Raw genomic sequence first — 13,348 nt, 5'->3', positions numbered from 1 at the left:
AGGTAATCGTGTATTAGAATTTTAAGTGTATGAACGGTGCTGCAGTTTCAGGCATTTGGTGTGAGTGGAAAGGGAGACGGGGGTGTGGGTGCGGAGAGGATAACACTTGACTCCACACAGCCTGCCATCACAAGTTACGCCCTCCTGTAAATACCAGCCTGACATCCAACCTTATCTACTTCACAGAGCTACACCAATTCAGCTTTTATTTTTTCTTCTCTTCCTATTTTTTTTTTCTTTTGATATACTCTTTTTTCCCTTTTTTTTAATTCGGTGCAGGCATCGCCATGGTTACCAAGCCCTTTGAATGTCAGGAGGGGTTTGTTGAATTTTGATAGACACAGAAACACACATGCACACACATTTGTGCCAACCCCACATCCTGACATGGGTTTTTGTTGTCATTAACAGCACATAGAGTGCAGATACATCTTAGTTATTTTTATTGTGAGGGATGCATGTGTGCTGGTGTCCACTGTAAGGAAATCTTACCTAACCCTGTTAAATAAAACACTAGCAGCTAAATTTGCCAATTTTACAGTACGCCTATGCCTTCTTACTGCAGATGTTGACTTATATTACTATCACACAAGTGATAACGTTGGTTGGAGACCAGCACCGCCATGCACCCATCATGACTTGAGTGATGAACTTGCGATCTTGTTGCTTTTTAAAGGGTTGCTTGGAGGACCGAGGGAAGAGTCAGTCTGCTGTGAGTCTGCAACTGAATGTGGTCAAGTTGGCAATTTAAAATTACATTTAATCTTTGATCATGGCCTGCATTTGTATAGCGCTTTTCTAGTCCTTAAGGACCCCAAAGCGCTTCACACTACATTCAGTCATCCACCCATTCACACTCACATTCACACACTGGCGATGGCAAGCTACATTGTAGCCACAGCTGCCCTGGGGCGCACTGACAGAGGCGAGGCTGCCGGACACTGGCGCCACCGGGCCCTCTGACCAATCATGTTTAAACGTCAACAATGTCTTGCAATCTGTTACCATCTACATATGTAGAAATTCATATTAGCTACTTACATTCAGAGTCCAGCCAGAACCTCATAGATCTGAAACAGCAATTCCTCCACAAATAGTGACGTAGCTGCTGCAGGACAGTGTTTGCACTGCAAAATGACATAGGTGATCTTTAACCTTTCTTTTATATAGGAATATAGCCCGAATACCACCAGTTAGCAACCAGTTGAGTCGAGTTCCCTATTGCAAATTGATGCATTGCTCTCAGACTGACTCATCAGTCGCAGTCAATCAGTCAGACTGATTGATTGCAACAGGTTGGCATTCTGTCTGTGTTTAGAAATGAGACAGGAGTCATTTGTAAACTTTGAGCAGTCAGTCTGAGAGTGATTGCAGTCAGTCTGAGTCGGACGTGATTATTTGGTGAGAGGCAACTTGTGCGGTCCCACTGCAATAAAACGTGGTTGACCAGACTACTAGCTATAAGTTGCCTAATGTGGAAAAAATTCATCGCGCTCATTGGGCAACCATTAGTTTTTACTGGTTGTGAGGAGCTTGCAGTCCTTAGCTATTAACTAGCTATCATTAGTCACATCCCTGACAATTAAAGTTTAAATGTGTCATACACGTATGTTTTAGTACCATGACTAAAGAGAGAAAAAATAGGTGAATAGATCGTAAAAGTTTAGAAAATGGTCAGTAAAGATTCACAAAGATGATACATTACTATGAAAAATCCTATATATTTAAATCAGTTTGTTACCACGTAGCCTTATGTTTCCTCTCTCTGGCTCTCTCTCGTGGATCGGTAACAATTTGAAGTAATGCATAGGCTCATTTGGGCCAACAGCGCCTTTTTTTTTCAGTCGTTAAGCGTTTATCTCTTCTAGCCACGATTTTGTTCCAATTTGCCAGTTCGTAGCCCCTGCTAAAAGCAATATTGCCCATCACCGCTGCCTGGAAAAGTTTCCCCCTGTGTCATTAGCAGTCAGTTGCCAAAGTGATTGAATTCACACTACACTGGTTATCTTCCCAAAGGCATTTGTCATATTTCTTGAGGCTGACTTGACTTCATATCTGATAAAAGTCATAGCATGTGTTATGTGAAGCTGCGGCATAGGTAAATCACACACGCGCGCACACACACACACACAAAAATTCACATTCACAACAGATAACCACTAATGTATAATTTCCTTTAAAGTAAGTATAATTCTCTGCTGTCACTTCCTGGATTTGTAAATATATATAAATCAGCTGTGTTGTGACAGCAGATAAACAGAGAGGCACATTAGGGGCGACCAGGCAGAAAATTGCCAGAGTTGGAGAAACACTTGAGAAGGCCATCAACAGAAATGCATATAAACACAAACAATGAGAGAAACAAACACCAGTACAAACAAACACAGAGACAAACAAATTTGCTCTGCTCCGATGAATCCCAGCATCGGTCCGGTTGAGCCGACTGGGTCGACGCCGGGCCCCAGGGTTTAGGTTGAAATGACTTCATTTCAATTCAAGAAAACAGGAAAAATAAGACAATAATAAAAAATGAACATGGAAAAAATGTAATAGAAAAACAGGTTTGTTTGCATTTATTTTCCTGTCTACATGCTTGCCTTCTTATTCATTTATTGATTGCAATTCGCCCGCTTGTTAATTAAGCCATTCATTCATTTTGCATGTGCTTTTCACTCAGGACACTTCATGTCCCACAAATGAATTAATGCAGTACATGACTGGCAGCAAAGACAGAAAATAGCTGCCAAATAACATCCCCTGATGGGAGCTTTGACAGGAAGAGACTTATCTTTCTCTTGTGTGTGTGTGTAAAATGCTCCATGCAACAACAGTTTCATCCTTAGCCGTGACCCGAGGTACTCGTTATTGATTATACCTTTTTATTGGCTTTGTGGTGTTGGATTCGTCAGAAATGTGTGCAGTGCACGCACCACTGGGGTAACAAATGAGTAAACTCATATTGAACTTATAAAGGCACTTTTTTTTTATGTCTAATCAGGCTGTTTTTGAATTTGCAAGTATTGTGGCCACGTGCAGCCTTATCATGTATGTTGGAAGGTTTTCATAATACATCGCACAATATACGCCGATCAGCATATCATTCTTACCACTGACAGGCAAACTGAATCAGACTGATTATCTCTTCATCATGACTCCTGTTAGTGGGTGGGGTATATTAGGAAGTAAGTGATCATTTTGTCCTCAAAGTTGATGAGTTTGAAGCAGGAAAAATGGGCTAGCGTAAGGATTTGAGCGAGTCGGACAAGAGCTAAATTGTGATGCTAGACGGCTGGAACAGAGCATGTGCAAAACTGCACCTCTTGTGAGCTGATAGCTACTGCAGTGGTCAGTATCTATCAAAAGGTGGGGAACCAGCCACAGGGTCGTGGGTGGGCGGTCGGATCCAGCAAACAAGCTGCTGTAGCTCATATTGATGATAAAGTTATGCTTGTCCTGACAGTTTTGCTAGAAAACATTGGGTCCTGCCATCTATGTGGATGTTAATTTATAACATACCACCAACCTAAGCATTATTGTATTCCCTGCTGGTTGTGGGGCTCTCTCAGCAGGATAATGCACCACAAAGCATCACCTCCTCGCAACTTCCATGACTTAAAGGATCTGTCCACAGCACCGTCAGAGGTATAGTGGACTCCATGCCTGATCCATTTAGTAAATAAACCACTATGCAGGGGATCTTTACACTCGTCTTCCTTTATATCTCACCAGTACCTTGAACACACGTCCACAACTGCAGACACTTACCTTTATTACCATGCAGTGTTTTGCTTTTTTTGTCCTCTCTCTTTTTGAAGGTGCCTGTGGTTTAGTTTTGGCGTGCAGGCTGTATGCCAAACTTTCCTTAGCCAAGATACCAAACCCAGAGTCGTTCCTGGTGTATTTTTCAGAGTGTGAGTACAAATGTTAGATAGAAAGCAGTTAGACATATAAAAAAACGCTTGTATGAATGAGTGAATGAGACAAGCTGTATAAGGTGCTGTAATAGGTGCTTTGGGTGCAAGTAGAGTAGAAAAGCACTATGTAAGAACCAGTCTGTTTATCATTATCTTGTTGTATTTATATGTATTTATATTTATATCTATTTTATAAGTCAAAAATCTACAGTTTTCACCGGGACAGTGATCCTGTCAAAACCTATGGTAATAAAAGGTAATGGTATGGTAATGGAAGATGACCCTAATATACGTGGGTTGGAGATGTTTTCTCTGCAGGGTGGAAAGGCTTACTCTCCCAGATGTGGTGAGAAGATTGGAAAGAGAAGAAGAACTCAAAGTAGACCCGCTGCTTCCCCCACACTGAAATGAAACAATCTAAGTAGTTCAGGCACTTGCAAAGGACGCCCCCTGGTTGCCTCCCTTTACAGCTCTGCCAGGTACAGCCAGCTGGGCACAAGATGCTGGAGGGATTCTGTCTTCCAGCTGACCTGGGAGTGTCTGTGGATTCCCCCAGGAGGAGCCAGAGGAAGTCTGAGCAACCAGGACATCTCTGTTCCACCTGCTACTGGAAATGTGAACCAGAGAACAAACACTTTGTGTAGCTTCTAGTCTATTTTAATTTAAGATGCTACCTGAGTGATGTCATGTGCTGCATCAGTCACTCTGTAACTGGAACTCACAACCTTTGCCTGTTCGTATATATTTTTTTCTTTTTCTTTCATCCCTTATCTCTCGTGTCTTCTCCTCTTCCTGGAAGCCTGACCGCCTTTAGCTTAGTGAAACACAGTAAGTCTACGATGCTTCGCTGTCTCCCAGGGGAGTGCACCAGTGGGGGTTTTTTTTAGCCTGGTTGATAATTATTCACGAGTTGTTTTAGGCTCCAGATGTAGGAAAAGTTTATAGATATGTGGATCAGCGTTGGCCTTCGTGCCGGTAATGAGCGGATGCATCAACATGATGAGTGAATTGGTCAGATGGTCGAATGTTTCTGTCAAGTTTCCACGTTGCTGCAGAAAGCACACCAATAGGGATGAATGCATGAAGGTTCATATGGTGCATATAGCCATAAGCCAGCCGTTCTGTGCATGTATTCCCATAGCATTCCTGCATAAAAAATGCATCTCGGCAGCCATCTCCATACAAGTATCCCTCTTTGATCTCTAAGCTCTTTTCTCTTGTTCACCCACTCCCTCATTCCCTCAACAAGTCAATTAGCAGGATGCAGACACCCATCTCTTTTTGTCTCGCAGCTAAGGGTGTCACGGTTACAGCTGTCTTTCCTTTGTTTCTGCTTGCTCAAACTCAGGCTGGTGCACAGCTCTGAGCTGCCCAGCTCGAAGGTTCTGAAGCTGGCACTGAGTAAGCCTCCCTACTCCCTCTGGGTCTCTCTCTGGCTGAGGGGAGCTGCCTGCCACTGATAGACTCGACTCCGTGTGTGTGTGCGTGTGTGTGTGCGTGTGCGTGTGCGTGTGTGTGTACATGTACACATGTGTTAATTATTCAAAGTGTATTAAAGCTTAAAGATGCATCTCCAGATGCCTCTCTGATCGGTGGCGTGTTTAATGGAGAGAGACAGATGAGATGAGAAGCGAAAGGTGGAGCATCCACAATAAAACATAAGTGGGGGAGTGTTGCTGTGGCCTAGTTGTGAGAAAGGAAGATGCTTTCTAATCCAACCAAGCACCACATTTAAGAAATTATGTGCACACTTGACAAAAAATGCAAACTAAAACTACTCCTGAAATTATGAATTTACCCTCCTTAGTGCTAGATTCTATTAGCCTGTTCACAGCACATACTAGTTATTGCATATAAATGGAATACACTGCTTCTGGCCATGCCTCTGAAAGCTGTGTGAGGATGTCCCTCAAGCATAAGTGAACTAAACAGAATACGAAAGAAAGAGAAATCCTCAAAATATGGACTGATGTAGAAGAAGAGGTCAGAAGTTAGACTGAGATTCACTTTTAATTAGGTTGTTATGGTATTTGCTCGTTTTAACTGTCTTGATATGCCTGAAAAATGACAGATTGGAAATCCCATTTGTCCATATTGCTCAAGGCGAAACTGTCGACAAGCTTGTGGGATTTTGGGCTGTTTTTCGGTTGGGTTGCAAAAGGCGAAAAGACGGACAGTGGAAGTGGAAGGTTAAAGATATGCACAGGGAAGGTAAATGAAAAAGACACAAATGGCGGACGTTGCTGAAGGAGCAGCATTAGCATTCGATGAAAGGACGAGAAACACAGTGGAGTGGGAGCAGGACGACGCGAGAGATGCTTAACCATTCAGGAGATGAAAGGATACGTGAGGGTCGTGACACCACCCATGGCTTGTGTCTCCTTAGTATCTACTCAATAATTCTATGTCATTTATCTCTCTGGCCTACTTTAATCTTTGCTTGAAGCTGGGCTGCTTAAAATGACTTGATTGAGTTAGAACTTTACAGCGTTTGCTTACGTTTGTCTTCAAAGCTTGAGCGGGAAATGCTGAGATGTCACTGATTAAGTCACGGAGGATTCATAGCTACTTAGGCACATGTCTGACGTCTGCTCATGGTTTTTCTCGAGTTAAATTTTGTATTTTTGTTTAATGAACTAAGCCTGACAAATCCACAGGGGTACCAAGCGAGAGAAGTAGATAAACAGTTTGCAGCACTCATTTATTTTGCAGTCCAAACCAAACTGAACTGCTTTCCTGTGTTATTTTTTTTTCTCATCTGACCTCACTACTCCTTCATGCCAAAGGCTTAATGAACCTCACTCCACTATTGTTTTGAAGGCACCCGAGTAATCACATGTGCGAAATTGGTTGTGAAAGAATTTTGACAGTGCCCACTCTCAGTGGGTAAATTTAATGGCCATCAGACTGTTGAATGGTGCAATGAGGAGTAGAAAGAGAGCAATTAACAGGGGTATCGCTACTCTTCAGTCCCATTATTCTATACTAACCGACGTTTTTAGCTATGAGCAAGAAAAAAAGATTCTTTTAAAACATTCTTCAAAATGAGGCTTTAGCCTAGGGGAGCCACATGTTTAATGTAGAAGCAGTCCAGTTTACAGCAGGTAGCCTGTGGTTATATTGATTTCACCTTTGACAGATCTGCCAAAGTGGACCAAACATAGTCCAAAGAAACTTGATTCAGCTCAGTTTTATTTATATAGCACCAAATCACAGCAATAGTCACCTCAAGGCTCTCTCTGCTGAATCACACTTCTTATTAATCTCTGGCTCTCTTCCACAGCATGGCTTTTGTCCTGTCTTCCTTCTCTCGCCCCAACCGGTCGCAGCAGATGGCCCCGCCACTCCCTGAGCCTGGTTATGCTGGAGGTTTCATCCTGTTAAAAGGGAGTTTTTCCTTCCCAGTGTCGCCAAAGTGCTTGCTCATATAATTGTTGGTTTTTGTCTCTGTATGTATTATTGTAGGATCTACCTTACAATATAAAGCGCCTTGAGGTGACTGTTGTGATTTAGCGCTATATAAATAAAACTGAATTGAATTGAATTGGCACTTCATATTGTACAATGATACAGATAGTCGAAGGAGCTTGCAAAGAAAAGCGTCTGGACTTCTTTAAGTTACTTGAAGTCCAGACGCTTTTCTTTGCAAGCTCCTTCGACTACGATGACCTAGATGACTGAGAACCTTCACAGACAATGATACAGATAAAACCCCAACAATCGGATGACCCCCTTTGAGCAAGCACTTTGTAACAGTGGAAAGGAAAAACTCCCTTTTAACAGGAAGAAACCTCTGGCAGAACAAGGCTCAGGCAGGGACAGCCATCTGCTGTGATTGGTTTAGGGTGAAGGGTCTGTGGAAGAGAGCCAGAGATGAATAATAACTAAAGATTAAATGCAGAGTGCTGTGTAAACACATAATGTATGAAAAGAAGTGAGTGAAGAAGAAACGGAGTGCATCATGGGAAGTCCCCAGTAGTCGAAGGCTCTGCTTCCCATTCTACTCTTAAATACTCTAGGAACCACAAGCAGAGCAATGTGCTTTATTTGGGTGATACAGTACTGTGAGGTCTTCATCATTCACTAAAAAACCTCTGATGAACACATTCTTGGTCTTGAATGGTAATGCTAATCACACCCAAGGGCACTCAAGTTCAACCAGTTCAGAGCAGTCTGTCTTTTAATCTTGTAAGATGGATGTAAGGTTCTGCTGTGGTGTGTCGCATTGTGCAGCAAAACTACACGGGATTTGCTGTTAGGACCTGCTGTTAGTGTCTGACTGCAGGTTTCCCTTGAGGTGAGAAGAGAGAGGTAATAAGTTGGTTTGATTAAAGGTAAAGGGGGTAATACAGCTGGATTTCGGGTTTTTGGTGGGAAAGTAAAATTAGGAAATTCCTCATTGATGGAGCCGTAATGAACCCAAGGTGTGACTTATGTTCATGCATTTAATTTAAGTATCTGCATTTCACTTCATAACAGTGAAGTCGATCTCTTTCTTTTTACCTCTTCCCGTACATGCCCCCATATCCCCTGTAGTAAAGGGCTGCGAGTGGGTGGACACACCAAAAGGCTTCCAACACAGTTCAAAGTGTCTTTTATTGAACAGAAGAGCTCCTAGACTGGTGCGATGGAGTGCCTGCCCTCCTTCCACCTGAGACTACGTATGAGGAACTTGGTTCATTTGAGCAAAATAGATGAAAAGTTTTCCTGTTGAAATGAAGCACAGGGGGATGAGTCGCAAATCCAGAATAAAAGATGAAACGGGTCTGGCAAAGAGGAGCGATCGCTTTTAAAACTTTTTCTGGCCCCAGTGAATTTGCATACGAGATACCGCAGTATCTTTTGTTGCGAAGTTTGCTGCGTTGTCTATTGCTCGACTCGGGACCTTGGGGGACCTGAGAAACGCATTCCCTCGTCCAAAGACTAGCGGAGGAAATCAACTCTCAGGAAGGTTTGCATCACGGGCTTTTCTGGTGACCTTGAAAGGTTTGGATGATTCTCAGATGGGTCACAGAAATCACTTATTATTCACTGGGTCACAGTCTAAAAAAAGGGGTTGTAAGTCAGTTTTTGGTTGGTTCCCACATGGCATGGAGCACTTTGTCATTTTCTTTTCACAAGATGAAACAAAATTCATCAAATTTTGATCCTGAGGGCTAAGAGAGAGAGACAGCGAGGGAGAGAGAACACAAGGCTGTACTTAGTGAGGCCATCCTGATCACTTCTTGTTATCTGTCATGTATCCACTGTGTCACCCACACACACACACACACGCAAACACTCAAACAGAGAGTGTGTGGGTCTTTTTTTTACAGGCTCCTATTGATCCACTAGCTGATGCTTATCATCTACATCCTCCTCTTTGACCATCCGGACTTGATAGCATCCTGATAGACACACAATCACACTTGGTCATCAGAGATAGCACACAGGACACTGCTATTCTAATGGAGACATGTGAGGAAGAGCCTTGTGCAGTTACTGGGGTAGAGCTCTTTTACAAGCAAACTCAGTATGCTGCAAAATCTGCAGCTTGTTTTTTGTTTTCTGAAGAAAAAAAACAAGCTGGAGTTTAAAAAATGATATGTGTACATATATATATATGAATACAGAGGCACCAATCATGGCAGCAGAGGAACAAGCTCTAAGCAGATCCATAGAGGCTGCTGTCTACCACACGAGGCCAGACCCCAGGTTTAGGCTGTGCAAAGATGCCCCGAGACAGTCCAGCACAAAAACAATACAGTGGCTTGCAAAAGTATTCGGCCCCCTTGAACTTTTCCACATTTTGTCACATTACAGCCACAAACATGAATCAATTTTATTGGAATTCCACATGAAAGGCCAACACAAAGTGGTGTACACGTGAGAAGTGGAATGAAAATCATACATGATTCCGAATATTTTTTACAAATAAATAAGTGAAAAGTGTGCGTAATTATTCTTAATTATCGTAATTATCCCATTCTTCTTTGCAAAACAGCTCCAGCTCAGTCAGATTAGATGGACAGCGTTTGTGAACAGCAGTTTTCAGATCTTGCCACAGATTCTCGATTGGATTTAGAGCTGACTGGGCCGTTCTAACACATGGATATGTTTTGTTTTAAACCATTCCATTGTTGCCCTGGCTTTATGTTTAGGGTCGTTGTCCTGCTGGAAGGTGAACCTCCGCCCCAGTCTCAAGTCTTTCGCAGACTCCAAGAGGTTTTCTTCCAAGATTGCCCTGTATTTGGCTCCATCCATCTTCCCATCAACTCTGACCAGCTTCCCTGTCCCTGCTGAAGAGAAGCACCCCCAGAGCATGATGCACCATATTTGACAGTGGGGATGGTGTGTTCAGAGTGATGTGCAGTGTTAGTTTTCTGCCACACAGCGTTTTGCATTTTGGCCAAAAAGTTCCATTTTGGTCTCATCTGACCAGAGCACCTTCTTCCACATGTTTGCTGTGTCCCCCACATGGCTTGTGGCAAACTGCAAACGGGACTTTTTATGGTTTGCTGTTAACAATGGCTTTCTTCTTGCCACTCTTCCATAAAGGCCAACTTTGTGCAGTGCACGACTAATAGTTGTCCTATGGACAGATTCCCCCACCTGAGCTGTAGATCTCTGCAGCTTGTCCAGAGTCACCATGGGCCTCTTGGCTGCATTTCTGATCAGCGCTCTCCTTGTTCGGCCTGTGAGTTTAGGTGGACGGCCTTGTCTTGGTAGGTTTACAGTTGTGCCATACTCCTTCCATTTCTGAATGTGCTCCGTGGGATGTTCAAGGCTTGAGAAATCTTGTAGCCTAAGCCTGCTTTAAATTTCTCAATAACTTTATTCCTGACCTGTCTGGTGTCTAAATCCAATCGAGAATCTGTGGCAAGATCTGACAACTGCTGTTCACAAACGCTGTCCATCTAATCTGACTGAGCTGGAGCTGTTTTGCAAAGAAGAATGGGCAAGAATTTCAGTCTCTAGATGTGCAAAGCTGGTAGAGACAGACCCTAAAAGACTAGCAGCTGTAATTGCAGCAAAAGGTGGTTCTACAAAGTATTGACTCAGGGGGCTGAATAATTACGCACACCCCACTTTGCAGTTATTTATTTGTAAAAAATGTTTGGAATCATGTATGATTTTCATTCCACTTCTCACGTGTGCACCACTTTGTGTTGGCCTTTCATGTGGAATTCCAATAAAATTGATTCATGTTTGTGGCTGTAATGTGACAAAATGTGGAAAAGTTCAAGGGGGCCGAATACTTTTGCAAGCCACTGTATAACCAAGCGGCTGGTGTAGTATATAGGAATATCTGTAAATGGTAAATGAACTGGTTCTTATGTAGCCGAGCATTCAGAGCACTTTATGCAACTTGCCTTATTCACCCATTCACACATGAACTTGGATGAACTTGACTAAAACTATTTGCAAACCTTCAAAAGTTTATGTGTGAGTGATTGCAGTCAAACCAAGTTGGACCACAACTGTTTGGAGAAAGGTTGCCTCCCACCAGGTGACCTGTGCACACTCAAACTCTTGGCAACTACTTTTATACAAAAAAAAAAACTCCATACAGTCTCCAGCAACCACTTATTTAATAATCTCAAGGAAGTTCCTGCCCTACTTCTTCTCTAGTGTGACTTATAAGGGATAATAATCACTAGGTGTTACAACGATATAATAGACTAATAAGATTATTTGTGTTTTGCTGCTTCTTTCTTCTTAACGACAGCTTCCTGATGCTTCCTGCCAGGTTAGCACAAGTTAATGCGAGCTTCAGTAGCTGCACACTCTTGCCTGCGTCCTTTCCAGGGAAACAACTATTGTTTGGAACAGCAGAGCAAGAAGTGGTTCTGTTAGGGTTAAGGTGACTAGTGACAAGGAAGTGCAGTGCAAAAAAAAAGAAACATCATCTTCAAAATTAATTAGCCAAATATTTCCCAGATACCACTGCTGAATAAAGCAGACAGTAAAAGTCCAAGTGTTACATTGCTGAAAAATGCAGGTGCTGCACATATCAGAATACACACTAAATCAAATTGCCTGCTCCATCTGCACAGCATACGTTATTATTCTGGAGTGACAAAGCCCATGAATGGTATTGTAGAGCAGCTGTGCTGATAGATGTGTCCATAGATATCACTTTGTTTCTGGCCTTTGTTTCACCTTCGTCTTTGGTTTTTTACAAAAGAAGAGCTTCAGCATTCTGTGCACATGTGGCCTCAGGTTGTCTTAGTATATCGTGTGCTCTATGAATACATTTTGATCTGTCTTTTTGATAGAGATACATTAAAAAAAGCTTTGTTAATAGTGAGAAAGTGGCAGTTTCAAAATGAGGCCTCATGAACTGTTTGTGCATCTGTGGGATAGAAAAAGATCTGTTGAGATTACAAACAGGATCCATTGCACAGCTGGTGAGCAAGTGTGTTACTTTGTGTTACTCTCTAAGGACTTAACTATATTGGAGTCTAAAACTGAGACATTGCTCAACAGATGACTCTTCCTCTCCCTCCCCTGGGACATGCGGTCATCATATCAGGTCCTTTTTCTTTCTTTCCGTATGTGTGTGTAAGAGCGCTGGTCGATGGGGTCTCGCCCCTTCCTTTCTGAAATGGTTCATTGGACTGTAACGCTAATCCGCTGGGACCCTCTACACCACGATGACCCCCTCCCAACACTCACACACATAGACAAACACACGGGCTCCCTCATCCATCATACTCGGTGGCTGTCTGCGCCTCCGAGAGGTGACCTCATTGGTGACAGCCAGCAGCCAATCGGGGCTCTCGCCTCATCTCTGACATCACTGTAGATGTTTCCATCCTGATAAAACCAATTAGAAGTGAGGAAAAAAAGAAAGTTTACGAAATACACTATATTGTTAGGGCTGAATATAGTAAAACAAATATCACCTTTATTACGGGTTTCATCCCTTCTTTGTTCTTTTAGTTTTACTGTTTCTAAAGCAACAGGGTAATTAAACATTATAAATACGTGCTTGGTGTTTCTCATTCTTCTCTGTATCCACATCACCGTGTTTGTTTTGGGAGCCTGCGCGATCTTCTAAGTGTTTCATCCTTAAGACATCTTACCCCAGCAGCCAATGAGGAGTGCGAGAGACAGATCGAGGATAACAGAGTATATAGAGAACGAGCAAAGGAAGGCTGCGGAGAAGAGGAAAAGTCAATAGGAAAATGCAGCGAAGCATCGTAGACAGCTGGAGTTCATGACTGCAGGCATCATCGTGTTTCAATAAACCACAGAGCAGGTAGAAAGTGGCGGGTGGGTGGATCAGTTCCTTGGAAGATATCAGGAGCAGAAGAGGAAAGTGAGGTTGAAAGAGACTAGGAGACAACAGTGGGGTTGGGATTGAAAGAGAAAATGATGTGTGACTAAGCCACTGGGAAATAAACACGACCTTGGATAAAACAAGTGCATCTAAACCCTCGTGGCTTTAA

The 13,348-nt window shown here is 42.7% G+C and overlaps 1 protein-coding gene across 1 annotated transcript in view; it reads left to right on the top strand.

The window, feature by feature from the left end:
• Window positions 1-13,348, top strand: part of LOC113012858 (plexin-A1-like) — a 327,308-nt gene that overhangs the window by 177,407 nt on the left and 136,553 nt on the right. The gene's annotated exons all lie outside the window — the stretch shown is intronic.

This window comes from Astatotilapia calliptera, chromosome 20 (assembly GCF_900246225.1).
Source record: "Astatotilapia calliptera chromosome 20, fAstCal1.2, whole genome shotgun sequence".
Lineage (NCBI taxonomy): Eukaryota > Metazoa > Chordata > Actinopteri > Cichliformes > Cichlidae > Astatotilapia > Astatotilapia calliptera.
Note: the sequence above shows the minus strand (reverse complement) of the source record. Positions and strands in the feature narration are given on the sequence as shown.